The 14864-nt window shown below is 55.5% G+C and overlaps 1 protein-coding gene across 11 annotated transcripts in view; it reads left to right on the plus strand.

Moving 5' to 3' along the window:
* Window positions 1-14864, plus strand: part of Lrp8 (LDL receptor related protein 8) — a 73683-nt gene that overhangs the window by 15370 nt on the left and 43449 nt on the right. The window lies entirely within an intron of this gene.

The raw sequence follows: 14864 nt of genomic DNA on the forward strand, positions 1-14864 counted from the left end.
GCTTCTCCCTGGATTCCCACCGCTGTTGTCTCTTCCCCAGAGCCTGACTGATAACTGCCTGGGTACTTGGCTTAGTTAAGCCTCGGTGGCTGGAAAACAGGCCACTCTTGTTGGTGCCTACTCGCTGTTCAAGAGCACCTTCCTCCCTCCTTGTCATTTACCAAGCCATTCTACAAATGCTGTTGGCCAGGCCTGGGCACAGCCCAGGGTAGCCCCAGGGCCTACTGGGGCTTTCCCCCACCTACTTCGGCTCTTTTCAGTGAGCTCCGTGGATGGCAGTGGCCCCTCAGCCCACCCGTACAGTGACCTGCCCTACCACAGTCACACAGCGTTGGAGTTGGGTGGGGTCACTTTCCCTCTTAGGGTCAGGGTGTCCTGTCTGCACAGTAGCCCGGGCTGGGTGGTCCCCGCCTCGGAGGACTGTGAACTGATGTACTGTAGCTACTCACTGGCCTGGCTCTGTGAGACACCAGAAGGTGGGGAAACTCACCCAAGGTCACGTGGCCTGTGAAGGCATGGAGAGCCTGGAGCCTGGCTCTCAAGGGCAGTGTGGGTGCCCTATGGGAAATAGGTATTCGGGCTTCTGGCATCCTGGACTGACTCAGGCTGTAAGGCCCTCACCCCCACCCCTAATCATGTGTTAGGGACAGGCCCCCATTTTGTCCATCAGTATCTCTGAGAGGCCCTGCTGAGCCTCCTCTGTGAGCAGGAGAGCGCACGCGGGGCCTGGGTACAGGATATGGGGGGTTTCCCCATGCAGGTTGAGAACTGTCACAGCATTAACGTTAATTATGCCCTGTTATTCAGCCCCTGTGCTTCCGAGGAGCTCCCGACAGCAGATTACTCATAAGTGAGGCAGTAAATATACTAAGCGGTTCCCAAACGCTCAGAGGTGAAGACCACGTTGGGAAAGGCCTGGAGGGTGAATGATGCTCCGTCCTCCATCACCTGCACCCTCCCCCACACCTCACTGCCTGGGCAGTGGTGGGGGTGGGGAGAGGGTGAGGGGTTGGCTCCCTGGAAGACTTAGGTCAGCTGACCGTTTCCAGCTGACTGCCTCACTGGCGTGCCAAAGCTCAGGGCAGGAGCTTGGCAGCCCCTCTGCCTGGTTCCTCAGCGCTGTCTCCCTCCTGACTCACAGCCACTGCTGTACACAAGCACATTCCCTTCAGAGTCCTCCCACGGATGCGCCCAGGCTCGGCACACACCACGACTCGGCGAAGACCACTGCGGATCTGCGTGGAAGCCGCCATCCCACCTCGGTGTTGGCAAACACCTTCGCTGTTGCAGTGCAGTTCGAGGGAGCTGCCCCCCCCCCCCCCCCCCCCCCCCCCCCCCGAGTTCCCCAGGGCCAGGTGAAGATGCAGAAATGCCACAGTGCAGTCTTTCCCCATCCTGGGTGGCAGGGGCGGATGGCCCCTGCCCCCTTGTTAGCTCTGTGAGGTGCAGCCTGTCCCCTCCCCCTAAGTCCTGCTGTCTTCCTTGGCCTCTGCCTGGGCCATGCCTGAGACATTTGGAACAAATCCAGGCCTCGGGTACCTAGGACTTTTTTTTTTTTTTTTTTAATTAATTAGAGCATCAAATGGTAGCCCGGTGGGAGAATCCCACCATCTGGCTGTCACAGGAGAGGCAGGCGAGTCTCTGCATATCTTTCTGCAGTGTGTGAGCATCGTAGGGAGCCACCTGTGCGTGTGTGGGTATGTGGCCCGCGCGCGCCATGTGCACGGTGCGGCGTGTGTGTGTCAGCATGCTTGGGCTGTGGGGCACAGGGGAGTGTGCAAGCGTGTCTCTGTGCGCGAGTGCATGTCAGCACGGGTGTGCGCTGTGCACCACGCCCGAGGGCCTGCATGTCCATTTTCACACACTTCCCCGTGTGTGGTCCAGGCTGAGGCCTGGCTTGTGAGCAGAGTGAGACAGGCTGGGCTATCTGCCCAGTGGGCCTCTCGAGCCTTCCTGGCAGAGGTGGTGGTCACAGACTGTCTGGGCAGAAGGCAAGATGGAGATAGGGTTGGCAGGTGTACACGGGCATTGGGAAGGGGGCAGGAATCTTCGTGCCTTGTTTGACAGATGGGGAAACCCAGGCCTGTCCAAGCACAGAGGCGGGGCGGGGGGACAGGACTGGAGCCCAGTCCCTGGACTCCCTGTGGTGTTTTTTCTGCTTCACTAAGGCTATTGCCGTGGCCAGCAATTTGTGCCTTAGGCATCCTTGATGCCATTAGATTTTCATGGTGGCTCAGAGAGGTTTCTGAAAGAGTACCGCTTGTATTTTCAGGACTGACCAGGATCAAGTTCATAGCTCCTCCTGCAGCTATGTTCTCCTTCCGTAGAGGAGGCACCTTGAGCTGCTGGAGAACACTGGGGCTAGCAGGTCTACTCATAAGCTGTGTGATCTAGGCCCATCCTGTTCCTTTCTGAACCTCAGTAAGGACTAGAGCGGTCGCTCAGTTAGAAGAGTGCATGGCTCAGTCCCCGGCTCTGTATAACTCAGGGATGGTAGTGGAAGTAGGAGGATCAGAAGCTCAAGATAATCCTTGGCTACATAGTGAGTTTAAGGCCAGCCTGAGCACAAAGTGGTCTGCTGCCTTGTCTCCAAGATAGATAGATAGATAGATAGATAGATAGATAGATAGATAGATAGATAGATAGATAGATGATGGATGGATAGACAGACAGACAGACAGATAATGTAGCTCAGTGGTCTTAGGTTCGTTTCTCAGCATCAAATGAAGAGAGGAAGTATATGTAACAGGCTCCGTGGACCTTAAGGAGCAATGAGGTGGCCACCACTCCACGGTCAGTGCCAAGTCTCAGCTCATGTTCCTCCTCTGAGAGTAAATTATGTACGCTGGGCCAAGTAACCTACATGAGGTCACACAGCCAGTGAGGAGCGGAGCAGGCTTGAAGCCCCGGGTCCCCTAACCTGCTCCTGGTAAGAGGAAGACCACAGCAGGCAGCAGACTATAGACTCTCAAGCTTCCATGCCGGGAGGAACTGGCCACTGGAAGGGAAGACCAAGGGGAATGAATGAATGTGTTCTGAAGTGACGGGCAATGCTTGCTGAGGTAGGCAGCGTCACCTCCATGCAAGCTGCAGGGCCACTTCATTGGGCAACAGGCCAGCTCAAGGCAGTTGCTATCTTTACCTTGCGTAAGGAGCACCGAGGAAAGGCGGAAGAGCTGAGATGTGGGCCAGAGGCCTGTGAGCAGGGAGGCTGTGCTGGGTGTCTGGCCCTATTCCTTGCCTCCGCTCCCTTCCTCGGCCCGAGTCTCGCTCAGCCCTTGCTGAGCCCTGTGCTATAGCGCCTGGCCACTGCCTTCGCCTCTGCTGCGTGCTCTCTGGCTGTCTTCAGATGAATGGGTGGGCTGTCTTCCAGGGCCAGTCTCCTTGAAGTCTCCCCCAACTTCAGAGGTCAGCGGTACCTGCCTGGTGGCTGCCATACAGTAAGTGCCCCTACCCCCCTTCCTGATTCTTTGGCTTCCGATGGTAGAGACCTGAGATTCTCCTGTTGAGTAGGGTCAGTGAAGCTGGTCCTCCCAGACGCTACACCTGGGACTGAAGTTTCCATAGAAGGCAGGACAAGAGGAGGCCCTAGCAGCCTCTGCACCCAGCCCTCCTGGAGTGACCTGGGGATCCCCTCTACCTCCTGAGCACTTGCCAAGCAGACCAGTGGCTGTGCATGGGCCTGCCTCCCCCACCCCCCACTTTGGCATAGCTGTCTCCCAGGTAACGGGGAATTTTCTCTCACTCCCATCATTAGGGTGCCAGGGCAAACAAACAGCCTAACCCAGATGAGCCTTGGGCTGCAAAGCACTCTTTTGGGGTTTTCTTTTTATTTCTAGCGATTTTGAGAAGCTTGAAGTAATTGGTATTCCACACAGGTTAAGCGGCCACTGCCTCCTCAGTATTATGCCTTAATTTTCTTTACCGCGTAGCAAGCTGGAATGAATCACCTGCTCTTGCCTTTTTCCCACCGAAACCTATTACCAGCCTGTCTGCTGGTTAAAGTCATTTCGTGGCAGCTCTTGGCTCCTTGCCACTTCCCCGGGAATCTTTCTGACCAGAGCCAAAGAACAAGGAGGGTGAAGAATCCATTTGTACAAAGTGGGGGTCTCCCGTTGAGAACTTATTTCCCTCCCTGTTCAGGAGGGACAGCAGTCAGCCCCTTGCCTGCACAGACTGGCCATATGTCAGTGGTGGGAACGGGATTCCTGTGCCTGCGGTGGGGGAGGGGCGGCTCTGCCTGCTGCTCCTGGCACCTGCCTTAGATCCCATGACAGGAGTTTCTGGGGTTCTGCCATTTGCTTGTGAGAGTCTCTGATGGCCACATTGGAAAGCTTCTGTGAGTAGGGCCCACATTCCGGTCCAGTGGGCCTCAGCAGTCTGATTTTGTATCTTGAGACGTTAAGATTTTGTGTGTGTGGTTTTTTTTTTTTTTTTTTTTTTTTTAACCTTGAAGAGTTGGATCGGTGGTTCTATGGCTCTTTTGTGGTTCAGAGAGAGACAGACAGACAGAGAGGAGACAAAGAGAAAGAGAGAGTGTGTTCATACAGGGGTTTCTCATGGCTAGACTGCTAGCCACAGAGCTCTCGGCTTCTGTCTCTCCTAACCTCTCCCGGAGTTATAGCTGGCTTTTTTTTTTTTTTTTTATGTGGGTGCTAGGGACCTAAAGTCAAGTCATGGCGCTTGCACAGCAGGCATTGTATCAATGGAGCCATCTCCCGAAACTCTTCAGCTGCAGGCGGTTGTGTCGCGTTGGGTCTTGTGAGGGAGGAGTGGCTTTGCTAAGCTTTCCTTGGAAGTGTCACTTCAGGTTGGCCCGAGCTTCTCTGGTACCGTTTCCCTGTTCCTAGAGTTGAGGATTGGGCCAGGCGGCCTCCGAGGCCCAAGTTCCAGGTTTGTCCTGCCTGCCTATAGTGTCCTACGTGGCCCGGTCTCTGTCTAGCACTTCATGGGACCTGAGCCTCGTAGAAGGTGTCTTGTCCATCTGGGCCCTCAACCATTCCAGAGAGGAAGCACCCAGCTGTCCCTGGAGCCCCAGCAGGAAAGCATTGACAGTGACACGCCCTGGTGGGGCTGTCTAGTCCACGACATGATTTCAATATTCATATATCCTCAAAGTCCCTCTACTCCAAAATCTGAGCCCTGTGTTCTAGGGGAGGAAACCAAGGCCCCGAGAGATGATCTCCTCCGCCCTGTACAGTTTCCGCCCAGGGCCTTGTCTGTGTCCTTGTAGCCTGCACAGCTGTGACTGGGGAGTCTCACTAGACGCAAGAGGCCTGCATTAGCCAGCCTGTAGGACCTCAGTGAGACACACGGCTCTGTCCTGACCCAGATCACCCCTTTCTCTGAGGTCCGACTGAAATCTTCCTCTTCAGGCAGCCTTCCCTCCCCCTGCTCCTTCCTCTCCGCCACTGCGGCTTGTTTGCAGAGAAGGGGCTTTGGAGACAGCCTGGCTCAGTGTCCATGTCCTAAAGATGCTCCAGAGAAGGGGAGAGTGTCCTCTGCTATCTTTGCTTTTTTTGGGGGGGTGAGGTGGGCAGAGTTTTACCCTATACCTGGCCAGCCTTGAGATCCACCCCCCTCTGACTCCCGAGCGCTGTGATTAAAGGTGTATGCCATCATGCCCAGCCTGCCACCCTTGACTCTCATCAAGACCCTTGTCTTAGCTCCTTTGACTGGAGAGCTCCCCTCCTGTCCTATCCGCTTTCTGTAAGAGGAGACTGAACTGCAGGAGGCGAGGGCCGTGTCCAGTGTGTCCCCAGAAGCCAGGGGCAGCCTGGAGTAATGCTCAGGACTGCCTCAGCCCAGGCCCGGCTGTGTGGATCTCCCGGACCACCAAGAGCTTCCGCGCTACGCTGGACTGATGAGGGTGTGCACAACCCTGGTCCCAGCTGGGGACGGTGGGCGAGCGTGGATCACTGTCCGCTGAACCTCTGGGATGACTTACCCAGCCTGCTTCTGTCTGGTAGAGGGTAGAAGTTGTGCAGCACACTGCAGATCTTCTTCCGGTGCTGATGGGTGGATGGCTGTGTGGCGCTCCGGTGACGGGGCTTCCGCTGCGCTCCTTGGAGCTGGCCTATCCAAATGCTGGGGCTGGGGGTGGGGGAAAACACCTCCGGAGGGTGACGCTATAGGCCAGGGGTCAGCTGGGGTTTGCCTTGTGAGATGGGGTCGCTGCCAGACACCTTTTCACTGGCGTTCGAGCCCGCTGTGACACATGGGAAGAGGCTCGCCAGGGGTCGAGGAAGAAGGGCCAGAGGAGCTACCTATGTCAGGGTTTCTGGTGAGAAGGCTCTGGTTGACTGACTGTTGAGTGATTGGGGGAAGCAGGTGGCCAGGAATTAGGGTAGTAGGTTCCTGAGCCCCTGAATAGCCCCTTGACCGTCTTCTGAGGAAGGGAGAGTCAGCAGGACAGGGAAAGATGTCTTCCTGGTCAGGAGGGGCCTTGATTTCCACCTGCCTCCCAGTATCTTGAGCCAAAGCGGCCTACAGAGTGAGGAAGACCTGGGCACCTAGCCATACCTCCTCCTGCCTGCCTTGATGTGGCCTGGGGGGGGGTAGCACTGCACCTAAAAGTTAGGGAGCTTGGAGCTCACCTCTCCAGTCCATCACACCACTGATGAGGACACCAAGGCACAGAGGAGGCAACGGCCCCAGAGCACAGCCAGGATTCCACAGGCTGGGGCCGGAGATAGCCCCAGGCTAACCCTGTCCTCAATAGAACATTAACCAGTAGGGGCCAGCAAGACGACTCAGTCCGTAAGGGTGCTTGGCCATCAATGACGACCTGAGTTCAAGCCCCAGGAGCCGTGTGGTACAGGGAGAGAACTGACTCTTACAGGTTGTCCTCAGACCTCCATACACGCCTGGTGGCACAAACACATATGAACACGAACACACATGCCGGTAGCCCTGCCACCACCACCACCACCACGGAACCCAACAACGTCACAGAGCCATGCCTTAAACTGGGCACAGAGATGAGCAGACACCCCTTCCATGGCTAGTATGGTCTGGGGTGACAGACTCCTGGGTCCTGCCTGCCTCACACGTGCTAGCAAGAAGCGAGGACACAGGACAGAGGTTATTTGTGCTCCAGAGAGGCAGCAGGCCTAGCACCAAGAAGTGGACTTCTCAGGGAGTTACTGTCAAATGGCCCCTGGGCTGACAGGAATGCTTCACCTGGGCACCCCCTGGGTTGACCTCTGTGGGAAGAGGCTAGTCACTCCATCCCTTACTCCTTTGAACCTGGGGGGAGGGGGCCCGTTGAGCTTCTGTAGCCTGGCTTCCTTGGGCACTGGTTGTCAAGTTCTGATCTGGGAACTCTGGGCCTTCTGCTGGCAGTTGGTGGATCCCTAAGCCTAAAGGAGCCTGCTCAGAGTCCCTCAGCATACCAGCAGAGCGGGCCTAGAATGCAGTCTAGCACCTTCTAAATGGTAGCTGCCCCTCCTCCCGTTAGGAGGCCTGTGGCAGAAAGAACAGGTTTCCAAATTCAAGGGACCTTGGCAGGCCTCGAGGGGTGTGTGTGTGTGTGTGTGTGTGTGTGTGTGTGTGTGTGTGTGTGTGTGTGTGTGTGTGTGAAGCTGCAGCCAGGCAGGACCTTCCTGCTCTCTGGAAGCTTCTACTCTGAGGATACCCTGAGTTTTCTTTCAGCTGTTTCCCTGGGACACAATCCTACAACCAAGTAGACAGCCCGTAGTCCAGGATGGGGCCAGTTGATTCTTAGAAGGTGGTGTTCCTGAGGGGCCTCCAGGCAGCGTGCACCCATTGGGTTTGGGTGGTTGGCAGGCACCAGCCCAAGACGCCTGCTGATCCCATGCTATCCTCTTCCCCCGCCCCGCCCCCAGCTGTCGCTGGCTCATACTGCCTGCTTCTACAAATCACTGGGACAGGAAGATGCCTTTGTGAGCTGCTCATCTTTCCTGTGGCCCTGGGAGTCCTGCATACCCCAGCGAGAGCTTGGACCTCCCTTGGTGACAGCCAGAGCAGGGTCGGAGAGTGTCCGACAGCAACTGGGATGGGCTGGATCTGGGAGGAGGGGCTGGTTGTGGGAAGCCCCGAGTGGCCCTTTTGTCACAACCCTTGTGTGTCTTGAAGCCACTGGTCCAGAACATCAGCTGGAGAGAGTCCCTAAAGATTGCTTCAGACGAGGAAATGAAGTCACCTAGCTGGTTAGGCATGTGGCGCTGGAGATGCTCTCTGAGGGGAAAGGTTCCTAAGCTCGAGGACACCGAGGAAGAACCTGGATCAGGGAGACAGACATGGGCTCATATCTTGGCTCAGACCCCAACTGGCGGTGACGGTTTGCTCCAGGCTCTCCTTCTGGGACTCTGTCCTGTCATCTGGTAGTGGTACTTTCCCCTAAGGTCCCAGCTGAGGATGGCTGGGAGATAGTAGTACTGGGTGCTTCCAGACTAACACTTATGATGCCTGCTGTGGCTACGGCCAAGAGGTGACCCTGACACTCCAGGCCCAGCTCCACCACCCAGTGTCCCTAGCATGTGTCTCCTGCATGACCTCTTCCTGGCCTCCTGCCCCCCCAGCCTCGTTTTGTTGCCTCTGTGTTTGGGGGACATTTTGGCGCCTGATACGAACTGTAGTGAACTCAGCAGGCGAGGAGGCAACTGGGAAAACTTGAGGGAAGCCATTACCAACTTCATAGCAGAGAGGGCTTGTGGCCTTGAGCGGAGCTCTGCACTTCCCTTGGCTCCTTAGCAACTGTGGAGTCTTCCTCATTCTCCGCAGGTGGGAAAGGACTCAGAATGTCACCTGCTAAGTACTGGAGCCAGGTGGCCAGCACAGAGCCAAAGCTCAGGCCATCCTTGATGCCAGGACTGTAAGAACAGTCTGCTGCCCAACTACCGCCCAGGGCTTGCGGTGTGGATTGTAAGAGTGTGGCTGCCTGGACCCAGGAAAACAGCCCCTTTGGGGACACAGTTGGTGCCATCCGCTGTCTCCTGACCTCACTGACTGGCAGTGACTGTCCGAGAGACAGAGTCGTAGAGGCTCAGGGTGTGTGGCGCTAGAACTAAGAATCCTTAGAAAGTTAGCGCCTGAGACTCGGGGAACCTGCTTTAAATGTCAGGCCCACGGGATCTTTAAACTCAGGACTTGTGGGAGCATCATCTACCTGGGGGGGGGGGGGAAGGATTTGAACTCAGAGCTGTTGGACCACAAAGTTGCTCTCAGGGGGTTCCAAGTCCCAGAGTTTCCTGAAGGTTCCTGCAGGGCTGTTAAGGGGAAACAGCTACTGGGGTTCCCTACTCCTTGCCCTGTTTCCACAGCACAGCTCCATTTTTATCTATTTTCTGTGTTGGAGTTTCACTTGGGAAAAGGTTCCTCTGCTTAAGTGTGAAGAAACGTTTGCCAGGCATTGCACCAAGCGGCAGCTCCATGCCAGGACCCACTGTAGTTGGGGGGGGGGACTCTATCAGTGGGTGGACAGGCCTGCAGCTAGGGCCTCTCGGAAGGGGGTGCAGGCTGCTCCAGGCCACTGTCTCCTCCCCCTCTCACTCCTGCTGTGTTGTTGCCGTAGCCAGAGAACACTCTTAGTCTGTCGTCCTGTTGACTGGGGTGACAGTTTAATAGCAGCTTCCTGGGCTGTCATTTAAATCTGCCTGCCAGGTTAGTAGGCCAGGGGCGGGCTGGCACGCCCCCCTGCCCCCACCCCGGATCTTCATTCTGCTGGCAGCCGTCGTCGTCTTGACAACCTCAGGGCCTGGCGAGCTCTGCAGAAGGGTAGCTGTGTGGGGAGCAGCCCTTTCATCTCTCCGAACAGGGTACAAGTGGCCCAGCTGCCATAGGGCTGGCTGTAGGCAAAGCCAGGCCCCCTGGTGCAGGCATAGGTCTGACGGAGGAAGTGAAAGCAGCCAGAGTGAGTCCCTCTGGGTAGGTTCTGAGGTGGGAGCTTTACAGTCCTGGGCAGAGACCCACCCACCTCAGGTCACTCAGCTCAGTGTTGAGCTGCCCTAGGGAAGATGCTCAACCCTCATTCAGAAGGGCTAACGGGACAGACATCGGAAGTGGGAGAAAACAGGGAACAGGACAGGAGCCTACCACAGAGGGCCTCTGAAAGAATCTGCCCAGCAGGGTATCGAAGCAGATGCTGAGACTCATAGCCAAAGTTTGGGCAGAGTGCAGGGAATCTTATGGAAGAAGGGGGAGATAGAAAGACCTGTAGAGGACAGGAGCTCCACAAGGAGACCAACAGGACCAAGAAATCTGGGCCCAAGGGGTCTTTGCAGATTCCAATATTCCAACCAGGGACCATGCATGGAGAGGACCTAGAATCCCTGCTCAGATGTAGCCCATGGGCAGCTCAGTCTCCAAGTGGATTCCACCTTTCTTGTTGGTCTCTTGCTCTGCTTCTCTCTAGAGCTCAGGAGACCAGAGGGGAGACAGTCTGCATCCCTGACATCTCCTACCTCCCTGTCCCAGGTGGGTAGCCTCAGTCCCTCAAACAGCCTGTGTTCTGACAGCTTCTGTTTCCCTGTTGCTGACTGCCCTTTGAATACCTGTAACTCGTGGCCTAGTAGGCCAGGCTCACTGTGAGATGCCTGGGTACCATTCTCTGCTGGGTGTCTGTAGCGAGGCTTTTTTCCCCCTTGAGAGCCTCATCTTCTCAGTATGGAGAGCTTGTATCACATAGTGTTTCCCGGGTGTGGTCACTGGGCTTCCTCTTCTTAGAAAATTAATAGGCATGTAAAAGGGGGAATCTTCGCTAAACAATAGGGTATCTGCTGCAAGCGTGGAGGGGAGGTAAGCTGGTGGGCATCATGATTCTCCAAGGGGGAAGGTATATCCCAGAGATCTGGGTAGATGGCCGCCCATGCCCTCTGCCTGTATCCCGACTCTCTCTTCCTCTGCTAGGAGCCACTGGTCCATGTTGTACAGCCTTTCCAAATGCCAAAGCAAACAGAGCCATGGGTCTCACTGGCTGCTGAATAAGCAGTTCCGTGCTCAGCCAGACACTGAGTGGGTCCCTGGGTAACAGCCTCCGAGGGGCAGTTTGATGCCAGGCAGGGCAATATGGCTGCTAGCCTGGTAGAGCCCTCAAGCGCCATGATACTTGCTGCCTCCCCAGTCCCTTACAGCCTCTGCTGTTTCTTCCAGTCCAGGTCTGCTAACTTTTCCCAGAATGCCCCTTCCCTTCATTCCCCAACCCTAGCCTCACAATAGGCACCCCCTTCTTTGGGGCACAGTCTTCCCCCAGTGGCATTTCTCAGGCTTCCGGGCCACACAGTGGACCCAGATACCTGAGCTGAAGTGTGGCCTCCCACAGGTGCATGCTGTGACCGTGAGTTGTCACTCATCTGGCGTGGCGGGGCATTCTCTTGGCCATGAGAAGCAGCTGGCAGCTGGATTCTCTGAAGCCACGCCTCTGCGCAGGAGTGTGTGTGGGGGTCACCCAGAGCCTGAGGACAGGCATTGTTTGGGGAAGGATGCCCCTGAGGGTGGTAAGTGGGAGTGATGAGTGATCCTCATAATTTGCAGGATCACACAGGGGCTGAGAGCTGCTGAAGGGCCTGCCAGCACCACACCTCTGTCTCTTGAGGCGGAGCACCACCCAGGCGTGCTGACCCACAGCCCTGCATCGCATCCCTTTAGCAGGGGCCAAGGCTGCAGCTTTACACTCCTCACTCATGCCCCCTTCTGTCTCTCAGTTCACAAATCCCTAGCACCGTCCTTATCCCATTTGTTCCTCGTAGGGCTGCGTTTTGTGAGGCTCAGAGAAGCTGCAGATCTTGAATAAAGTCACACAGCCAGAAGCGGCCGGAGAGTCCCTTTGACCATGAACTGTCTGATGTTATCCTTGGCTCGTGTTCTTATTATAAACAGCGGTAGCTCCCACTTCCTTTGTCCTGGATTTCCCACTGTCCTCTGCTCTTCCCTGGGGGTAGGCCCCTCCTCACAACCCCGAGGAATCCCAAGTCCTTTGTGGCAGTCCATCTGTTGCCATGGCACCAGATTATGATGTCGCAGACCCTGGATGACTATGTATTGCTCCTGCAGCGTGGAGTACAGGGACTCACAGAGGTGGGCATTGTCCAAGGGGCAGACTGGCACAGAGGGACATAAATCCCTGGAAACAGGGAACCACAGCCTGGAGCCCAGCTGGGGAATTGCCCTGGGAACCAAAGCCAAGGCCAGGGCAGTAGGGTCTGGCATGGCCTGCCATGACAGCCTTGACCGACTGCTTGGCCTCTTCCTGTGGCAGGCTGAGCTAGCCCGGTTGCGCTGGAGGGACCCGACGCCGCCGAGCTTATTCACCGAGCTCTTTTGCCATTTGTCCTGTGGCAGTGATATGCAGGAAAGCCACATCCCCACTAGCTTGAGATAAAGGGACGTGCCTTGGTCACCTAGCGAAGAGTTGGTCATGTCAGAGTTCACCTTCAGCTCAGTGCCAGATGTTTCTGTGCAATTACAGAGGCCCAGTGGAGGCCTTCAAAGGTGACTCCGTGTAGTCTCTAGCCTGAAAGTGATTGCACCACCTCAGTTTCCTGGGGTAGGACATTACCCAAGCATGGCTCATCATGGGCCAGGCTTCTGGGCCACACTTCTGGGCACACGGTAAGAGTATACCTTTGTGCAGGCACCTCTGCATTTGGTTGTTGCCTTGCAGCAAGGTCCCTGAGGTCTGAGGGGCATCTGTCTCAGAAACCTTTGCTCTTCGCCTGCCTACCCTGATGGCTGCAGGCCTCGTGGCTGCTGCTACGTAGACCCCTGAAGTCTTTTTCCTGACACATACTCAGTTCTTTGTGCCTCAGTTTCCTCTGTAAAGAAGGTTAATAGTACCTACCAGGATAGCTGTGAGGGCTTCCTAGGATTTAGAGTGAAAGGTACAAGTCCAGATCTGGGTGAAAACCGGCCCACATGCTGAAATAGTTTATTCTGCAATCTGCTGTGAGCTAGCCATCCCTGAAGCTGCCATTTCTGGCATTTGGCTGCTATGGCTTCCATGCCCAGCACCTGCCATCACCTGGCATATAGAGAAAATGCAAGCTCTCGTCTGCACTCCCAGAATGCCCCGGAAGAAAGGGTCCTGGGATGGTATCTGGCTGTCTTGTGCCCAGTGACAGAATCCCAGCATCACTTTATGGAGTCTGTCTTCCTCCTTGACAGGCCTGCCCCTTGTTGGAGCTCCTTGGACAGAAGCTTATTGGATAGGGGGGCTCTCGCAGGCTCCTCCACTTATTGGGGGGAGCTTTTCTGCCACATGTGCCACTGTTTGAGGATTGCACTGGGGAAATCTGCTGATTTGACAGTTCAGATCTCTCTCCACTTGCATGTGACCTTGGACGTATAACTTAACAGCTCTGCCTAGAACTCTGCCTATGTCAAATGAGGAAATATCAGGCCATTAGTCCCTGGGTTTCCCAAGTAAAACAGCAAAGACATAGAGAGCTAGAAAAACAAAACAAACAAAACGGAGGCATCTATCTTAGGAAAACAAGAAGAAGGCTCCTCAGAATAGAGATGCCCTGATGGATGCCACGGAAAAGCAAAGCAGACATGGGGTGGAGTCAAAGAAGCCACTCAGTTTTTTCCAGAACCCTGCTAGGCAGCTGGAGGACCACAAGAAGGGAAAACGGAAAACAAAACAAAAAAATCTTTGGGCCATGGAATGTGCTTACCAAGGGGAAGGAGCCCTATCCTGGAGGTGTAAAAGCAGAGAGGCCAGGCATGGGCTTGGTGTCCTTCCTGGGGTTCGCCCTGAGTTGGGTCTTGTGTGGGATCTGACAAGGTCCCTGTTGTGGAAGGACAGGAGACGGGCAAGCCATGCCAAACGAGAGGATCAGTGATGACCAGCCTGTTGCTGGTCTTTGAAAACAAACTTGTGCTGAAACACAGCCCTGTGCAAACATCTACTTTCTGTCAGGGCTGTGTTTACAAGAGCAAAACTGGGGAACAGCTCACAGCCTATGCGGCCGAAAGCCCCAATACCTACTGTCTGTACCAAGTTTGCCAGGCTGTAGAGGACCATTTAGAGGATTATGGCAACTAAGGGTAGGCTCCCGGCAGAGGCTGGAGGTGATGGGGAGGCTTCCCAGAGAAAGTGACGTCCAAGCTTATAATGTAATAGCCGTGTCTAGAGGGAGGCTTTCCAGATGACAGACACCCTTGGCAGAGTATGATGGCATTAGTGGTAGCTAGGGACCAACAGTAGTCAGTGTGGGGCCAAGCGGAAAGTCGGAGACAGAAGGAAGAGGAGGAAGACCTTTCAGTCCCTAGAGAGGGACAGTATCCAGATGGCCCTAACATCACGTCTAGTCCCAGAGTCATTCAGGGAGAGGACTTCCTAGACCTGGGCTGTCTAACGACCCTCTAAGGCTAGGAAGACACTCTCTCTGCCAGTTCTGGGCCTCTTGATCTGTGACTACCTACCATGCTCAAAAGATTGTGTCTTCCTTAATCCCCTTCCCTTCCCCTACAAAGAAACCAAAGGCCTTGATAGGAAAGTGTCTTACTTGAGAGTACACAGCAAAGTAGAACAGCCAAGGTGAAAATCCAGGCCTGTTAGCTCCCTGCAGAGTGCTCCCCCATTCCAGCCCCCACTCCTGGACCCTCAGACCAAGCCCAGACAGGGCCCATGGAAGTGGAATGCAGGTGACTCTTGGAGGCCCTGGAGCGCACTGAGGGTGCAAGGAGCCAAAGGCCAAGTCCCCAGACCTCTACTCCTCACTCCCAGGGTGAGCAGGCAGCCGAGCTCACCTGCAATGCCCCTTTGGGACAGCTGCCGTGTTCTGCCCGTCTGAAGATGAGGTCAGTTTGAGGCACGAGCACAACACAGATATGGGGCAGCTTTGGGCCGTGGCCTTCTCCTCCACCCTGACCCTTCAACTCCAGTTTCTCTCAGAACTAGG

Source organism: Psammomys obesus, unplaced genomic scaffold (genome assembly GCF_907164565.1).
Source record: "Psammomys obesus unplaced genomic scaffold, mPsaObe1.curated_primary_1811, whole genome shotgun sequence".
Classification (NCBI taxonomy): Eukaryota; Metazoa; Chordata; class Mammalia; order Rodentia; family Muridae; genus Psammomys; species Psammomys obesus.